Source organism: Lytechinus pictus, chromosome 9, assembly GCF_037042905.1.
Source record: "Lytechinus pictus isolate F3 Inbred chromosome 9, Lp3.0, whole genome shotgun sequence".
NCBI lineage: Eukaryota > Metazoa > Echinodermata > Echinoidea > Temnopleuroida > Toxopneustidae > Lytechinus > Lytechinus pictus.
This window is the reverse complement of record NC_087253.1, coordinates 5,009,653-5,017,021: the sequence shown is the minus strand read 5'-3', so window position 1 is coordinate 5,017,021 and position 7,369 is coordinate 5,009,653. Positions and strand designations below refer to the sequence as shown.

Sequence of the window (7,369 nt, the reverse complement as noted above, 5' to 3'; positions counted from 1 at the left end):
CAAGAAAGAATAGAAATCGGTCTGTAGTTGTTAGGATTTGATCGATCACCTTTTTAGTGTAACGGAATAACTTTGGCAATTTTCTATTTCTTTGGAAAGACACCTTGAACGATGGATTCATTCATGAGATAGCTAACTGGACGTATAATTTCATTTATGGACATTTTTAGGATATGGATGGGTATTCCGTCTAAACCCACGGATTTCTTATTTTTTAGTTGTAGTACTTCTTTCAATATATCATTTTGACTAACAGTACAAAGTTTCAATGGATGTTCAACTGCCTTGCCAGTAACGTTTTCATCATGTACTATTTCATTTTCTGTCGTAGAGGCCAGGTTCAACAAATTACCTATATTTGCAAAATATTGATTAAATTGATTGGCCATGGTTTGACTTTGACTACACTGTAAAAAATTGCTGTAATTTGTACGGTAAATTGATGTAAATTTTAACAGTAAGATACTGTAATGATGATTTTACAGTAATTTGCCGTATTATTCAGGCGGTTCACGGTAATTTACAGCAATCATTCGAGTTCTTTTTTTGGGAGATCAACTTTACAGTAATTTACTGTAATTGAGCACGCGAAATGCATTCTGGGATACAACACGTCACACGCGCATGCGCCTCTTACTCGGCGCGGAGCATAAATTCTTGCAAAATTTCGAGTGTCAGATCGATAAGAAGTGCCGTCGGAACTGCTGTTGTTTTGAATTCAACTTTACGTCTCCGGTCAAGTACACATTCCCTGGTAAGTAGTGATATTTTCATCCTGTAGATCCTTCACATGTAGAAATGTTTTGTAGAACTGTTTTACATATAATGTAATCTTTCATGGAACTCTGACATTCACCATCCTCACTTTTCGCGCTCTCTCTCTGTTGTCTATGAAGATGTATGTGTTAATGTGTGTTGTGCGGATGTTGTCTACGGAAGATGTGTACTGTGTAGATTTAGACTTAGAGTTGTGCGGGGTGTTGACTCAAATTTTGACTGTTTTTAACTTGCTAAAAAATAGTAAAGACCTATGCATAGAAATTTGGTATGTGTTGAAATTATCATTAAAATGCCTCTTAGCAATTCCATCATATCGACTAAATTTCATTACGCTACTTTTTGCTAGATCAGCTAGATAGATTGCATCGGATTCCGATGTCTGCACGCAGTTTAGCCATGCAACCCTGGCCATACTCGTACAGTACAGTCATCATGCAGCGCAGCATGCAGTGCTAGTGCAGTGCTGTATATGGTGCGAGCTAGCTAGCCAGCGCATGCATGCAGCGCGCGCTAGCGCTAGCGATATGGCAAGGAGTTCCGGCCGACCGTGGGCAATCGTCTGTTACAGTCTGGTCTTTTGCATTGTGACGTCATCACTGTTTGAAAGCGTGCGCGTGCATATAATTAGCCAAGGATGGGGAAGGGGGATACTCCCATGAATTCATTTGTGTCTTTTTCACAATGTAACACATATATATTTCCTTTGCTATTGCAGTTTTTACACTTTGATAATGGTAAACTTTTCTTGAAAATATAGACTTATCCATTTGTAAATATTTTTAAAGTTGATCACAAATAACACACAAACAATTTTTTTTCCAACTCTATATTTCTACTTCTCGGTTCTCCACTTTTTTGTTTTGTCCTTTTCTTCCCGCTGCTTCTAATTATTCACCTCCTTTGTCTTCTTTTTTCACCAATTTCTTCTCCTTTGCCTTCCTTCTTGCCACCTCCCCTTTCCTTTTCTTTTTTTTTCATTTCCTCTTTTAATATTCTAATTAATTCTTATCTCTTCTTTTGGCTTCTCCTACTTCTCATATCTCTTCCATCTTGTCAAACTCTTTCTCATTTTGCTTCTTACTCATTCCATGTCTATCTTCTTGTCCCCTATCTCCCTCCCCTCCTGCCCAGGACCCTACTCATTCAACTTATTATTTTTTTCTATTTTTTCCCTCTCTCTCTTCCTCCAGTACTTCTCGTGGAAGCTGCGGCTGCAAAAGATGATGCAAACCTGCATGATGTAGCATCTGGTGTGCTGAGAGGGTTGCAGAGCCTGTTTAAAGAAGGGAATGACTCCCTTTTCCTCATCCGTGATGTAAGATTTAATAATTACTCTCCTGAAAAATGTTTTGCGCTATTAGTCCTGAGTGAAAAAGTTAGTATTTAATAATTGCTTTTGTATCGATGACTCTGGACTTTTCAAGACCCTTTGTGGAACCTTTCCTTAGATCTGTTTTTTCTTCTTTTTTTTTCTTCAATTTTTAATTTTTTGTTGTGGGGGGGGGGTGTTTTGTTGCTAAGGCACGCCCCCATTTGAAAAAAGAAATGAGAGAGATCACTTGCCCTTCCCCCTTCGAGGTGGTACATAATTGAAAATTAATTGATGATTATTTCTAGATTGTATTGGACCTTCACTCTTGGGGACTGCATGCTGTATGAAAATTAAAATCAATTAAATGACACTGAAGAGTTGAATCTTGTGTGTAATGGTAATGGAAACATGGGATTATCATATCTTTTCAGGTTACAGATACTGCTGAGGACATAGAGAAAGAGGGAGATGCATCTGATTCACCCAAACTCATAATCCAAGGTGCATGACAACTTCCAGTGTTTTTAATCAAACCTCTTAGAATAATATAATACAGACATTTAAAACATTCTCAGATTTAGGTTTAGACTAAATCTGTACAGACATGTACGTTTATTTTGTGTCAATTTTCTTAAACAGACTTGTATTTCATATGTACATCTTTCTCTTTCAGCATTTCAGATTTGCCATGCTTGTAATTATATGCAGTCATTAACAAAAGAGAAATGTGAATACTGCATGATCCCAGCCTTTAAAACTGGGCAAAAAAACATAAATTATAGTTTTTCACTTTGTAACGCGTCCATAAGGGGGGGGGGGGGGAATCAGGACAATTGGAAATAAATAACTGAATTTTACTCTAGTGAATTTGTACCAGAGATTTTCCCATCAGCTAGTGTTAAAACAAATTATAGAAAATGAAGCTCATAACGATTAAATCTTAACATTATTTTGTTTGATAGGAGATCCATTTGACTCGGCCAAGTCCCAGTGGATGGTCATGGTTGAAAGCAGAGTTATTGGCCATTCATCATCAACAACTGAAGGCTTTCTTTGTGGGGTGGCATACCTTTTTGCCACCTATTACAACCTCAATTTGGAATATCCAAGCACGGCTGCAGCAACACTGGAGTTCATTCAGAGGTACAATATGGCATGCAAAATATCGGACCATTTTCTGGAACTGACATAAGTCCAATTTCATGGACATCCTAGCTAAATGGAATTTCAGTCTGAAAAATAACTTGATTTTTAAAAATGTGGAAAAATAAAGAAAAATATTGGTGAAGGTTTGAAGAAAATCCGTCAAAATTTTTTGTTAGAGTTGTGAATATTTCAAGTTATGATGTTGTGACGTCACATCCGAGCAGCTCATAAATTTAAGCATTTTGATTCTAGAACATACTTTCTTATCTGATAAATAGGCTTTTTATTAATGTGCTACTGCTTTGCGACTTGATGGAGCGAGCAACATCCGACTGTTGCCTTGCCTTAGAAAACAAAGACATTCTTCACAGTACTTCTGCATTTATTTGGGAGCCAAATATGATTTCCATTGCAAGTGTCACGTTTTGAAAGTAAGCAAACCCAGCAGTACTGTGGGGAACTCCAAAATTTCAAGAACTTATTAGCGACTAGCACACTAACATCTGGTGTATTTTGGTGCAGGTTAATGATTACGTACTTGAGTAGAGAAGAGTGTGTCTCTGTACTAACAATAGAAAAAAGTGATTTAAAAAGTATTCTTTTTTAAGTAAAGCTGGCTTGATGGAGCCATCTATAATTACTGTTTGATAAATTTCATTTTAGGTTTGTCAATTTATTTTGACTCCCTCAGTTTTCATTTGATTGTTTTTATTTATTTTTTTTTCTGTAATATCTTTTTCTCCCTGTCTCTCAGATGTCTCCTCGGAATAAGCCCTGATGGGTCGAAGTGCCATGCGTCGAAGAGTCACTGCAACGTGAAAGTAGTGTCATTTGTGCGTCGGTTTGCTGATTTCCAGTGGCTTTAATTTCCTGATTTGTACATTTTACCCCATCATCTAAAAACATGTGATTTTATATATCACCCAATAATACTATGTTCGCTTGGTCACCATCCTCTTGAATAATTGGTTGAGCTTTGTCTGACCAAGCAACTACAGAGTTTATGCCCAATATTGCATAACATGAGAAACTTGCTGAAATAGATTGTCGACATGCTAGTTATGAGAGAACATTCATTTGAATATGCTATTAAGTTGACATTGCCCACAACTTTATTTTAGCCGTTTCTCAAATCCAGGTCAAGTAAGAGTGGGGGAGGGGTAAAATTCATATAGAAATTGTAAATGTAAAGGGGTTTCATACTTGGAAAAATAAAGTTAAGAATATCTCCTTACAACCGAATTTGAACCATACAAAAACATAGATATATGGCACTACACACTGTTTGTATGCCTCCGCCCACCAAAGGTGGTGTCGGAGGCATTATGTTTTTGTGTTGTCCGTCGGTCCGTCTGTCCCACTTTCGTTCTCGCGATAACTTAAAAACCGGTCAACAGGTCAACTTCATACTTTTTGACTTGAGGATACATATCTGGGCGACAATGAGCTGATAAGTGTTTGGGTCCAAAGGTCAAAGGTCATAGAATTCACTAAAATACATAAGAAATAGACCATTCTTACAATAACTCCAAAACCCTTTGATAGATCAACTTCAAACTTGTCTCGTGTGTATATGTTAAAGTAACAATGATCTGTTCAGATTTTGGGGTCTCAAGGTCAAAAGTCAAGGTCATTGAATACAATAAAGTACATATAACATATACCGTTCTCGCAATAACTCCAAACCATTTGACGAATCAACTTCAAACTTCGCTCATTTGTGCATATACAAGTGACAATGATCTATTAAGATTTTGGGTCTGAAAGTCAAATCTCAAGCTCTCTGGATTCAATCAAATGCATATATTTGCTTTTTTGAGAAACAGTTATCTGACTAGATTTTGAAGTCACAAGATCAAAGGTCTTGAGGTTTGTTTTTTTTCTTTATGGAAATAAAAACTAGGAAATATATTTCTGGTATGGCAGTAGCGGAGGCATCTATTTCCAACATTCGTGGTCGAAAATTCATCTTTAGTTAGGATTAACATTGCTGTAAATCAATTTCGATTTCAACATTGTGCTACATTATATATATATGTATATATATATACTGCGTAGTAAGCGCTTGGTCATCAAGATGTTGACAAATATTGCAATAAGCTGTTTACTGAGAACGATGTAAACTTCTGTAATGTATGTGGCTTTAACACAGCCTACCAAGGTGGAGTGAGATTATTATTATATTATTATTACATGAATGACACAGTGATCTCCATTATTGCATATCATGCATGGCTGACTGTTAGCCATTTTTGTAAAGAGGACCAAATTATATCAAGAAATTCAGGAAATCTTAAGGTGATGTAGCAATTTTTTGTTTTCTTATAGTCAGAAAAGGGTATTAAATGTATCAGAAATTCCTCAAATGAAAAAGCATGTGACATTTTGATTACATTTCAAGAGTTTCTCAAAATAGCAGATTTGCATGATGTAGTACAGAAAAATGTGAAAATTGTAGATACTTCTCACAGATTGACATTTTTCTTCATTATGATTACTGAGGATTTACTACATTGTATTTTGTTGTTCACAGAATTATAACATTTTCATACTTTCACTTTCGCAGCTGTTCAAGTGTCACAGTACAAACATTACTTTGGCAAAATTGGAGGTCATATTTGTACATGTTTGTTCGTCAAATATTCATGTAAATATTAAGTATTTGCAATGGTAGCAATACTCTCATTCGGGTTCTTTCTTGCCAGTTTCAATATCAAATTGATAGTACTGTTATAAGAAACTTTATTTGTGAGGAATATTGTATGCAATGTAATATTATTGTCACAATTTAATGTATTCATGGCAGTTAATGTATTTGTATGCTTGTAATATAAATTATTGGTTCAGTGTGTGTTTAGGACTATTCATTATTTTGATATAGGATTGAATAAGGTTTTCTGTCTTAATAAGATTTTTGGGAATATGTATATATAAGAAGTTGACATACACTTAATTTTTTATCAATTAATAGTATACATGTAAAATTACTCATAAGTGAGAAGTTTCACTTAAAAATTCAGTTTTCTTCTGGTAGAAGCATTGTCGTCAGGTTACCATGGAGTAAGCATTTTGCGTGTTACTACGGATATGTGGATGTAAGAGATAGAGAGTCTGTGTGTGTGTGCGTGTGTGCGTGTGTATGTTCATCCAGTGTTCATCCAAGGTCAGCTGAGACAAGCCCTCCTAGAAGGAAGTTCACTTTAGTCAGATTTGTTTTCTTAAAGAAATTGAAAGTTTGCCATTATTTCAGGCAGTAGTTGCATAAGTGAAAAATTGCTTTCACTTGTAATTGATTCTAATGGGTTATGACTGAATATTTGAATGATTATGGTACCCTTCATGTAAATGGATTGCTTTAAAACACACCTGTTCATTAATGTACTCTCATTTAATATACAGTGGCCTGAAAGTTTGTGTAAGGTTAGCAATTACAACTACTTTAATGCATGCAAGGTGAATTTTACTTGTTGAATAGATTTATTTACAAAATGTTTAAGTCAACTGAATTGCAAACAGCAGATAAAGTAACACCAACCAAATTTTATGGTTGTTCTTACAACCTTTGTTGCTTGCTCTGACAGGTCCAACAAATACATAAAGAGTTTATGCATGCAAAAAGGATGTCACTTATTGTAATACCATTCAGTACATGGTAATTACCTATTACCAAATCCAGAGGAACAAAGTATTCATGAAATTTGACTACATTAGTGAACAGGTCTGTAATGAACATCAGCATTCTTAGGACATTTCTGTGTACATAGTTTCTGTATAATTGTCATCTTTGAAATTTGATTTCGCAACACATTCTACTTGCCAGCATTTTGCCCATGATCCTTACAAAAATTGTACTGTTTGTGAAATATGGCATTGTCAGTTCTACTGCATGTTAATGCAATAAAGACTTTTCAAAGTTTCATTCAAAAGTTTTACTCAAGTGTATTTTTGTCATTGGAAGTTGTGCCAATTACAGTAAAACATACTGTAAATGGGGTCAATTTACAGTAAATTACTGTAGGGAGTGTACAGTACTGGGGGTAAATTGGGAAGGTGTACAGCATTTTACTGTAGGAAGTGTACAGTACCTCACTGTAATGCAAGGGAAATTTACAGTAGTTTACTGTAATTTAA

At 35.4% G+C, this 7,369-nt stretch overlaps 2 long non-coding RNA genes across 2 annotated transcripts; both read left to right on the top strand.

The window, feature by feature from the left end:
* The first annotated feature begins 414 nt into the window (after positions 1-414).
* LOC135155476 (uncharacterized) lies at positions 415-2,545 on the top strand. Its single transcript, XR_010294629.1, has 3 exons — positions 415-754; positions 1,971-2,095; positions 2,524-2,545. It is a non-coding gene; the product is annotated as an uncharacterized LOC135155476 (long non-coding RNA).
* Positions 2,546-2,547: 2 nt separating this feature from the next.
* On the top strand, positions 2,548-7,164 carry LOC135155475 (uncharacterized). Its single transcript, XR_010294628.1, has 3 exons — positions 2,548-2,593; positions 3,055-3,235; positions 3,993-7,164. It is a non-coding gene; the product is annotated as an uncharacterized LOC135155475 (long non-coding RNA).
* The last annotated feature ends 205 nt before the right edge of the window (positions 7,165-7,369 follow it).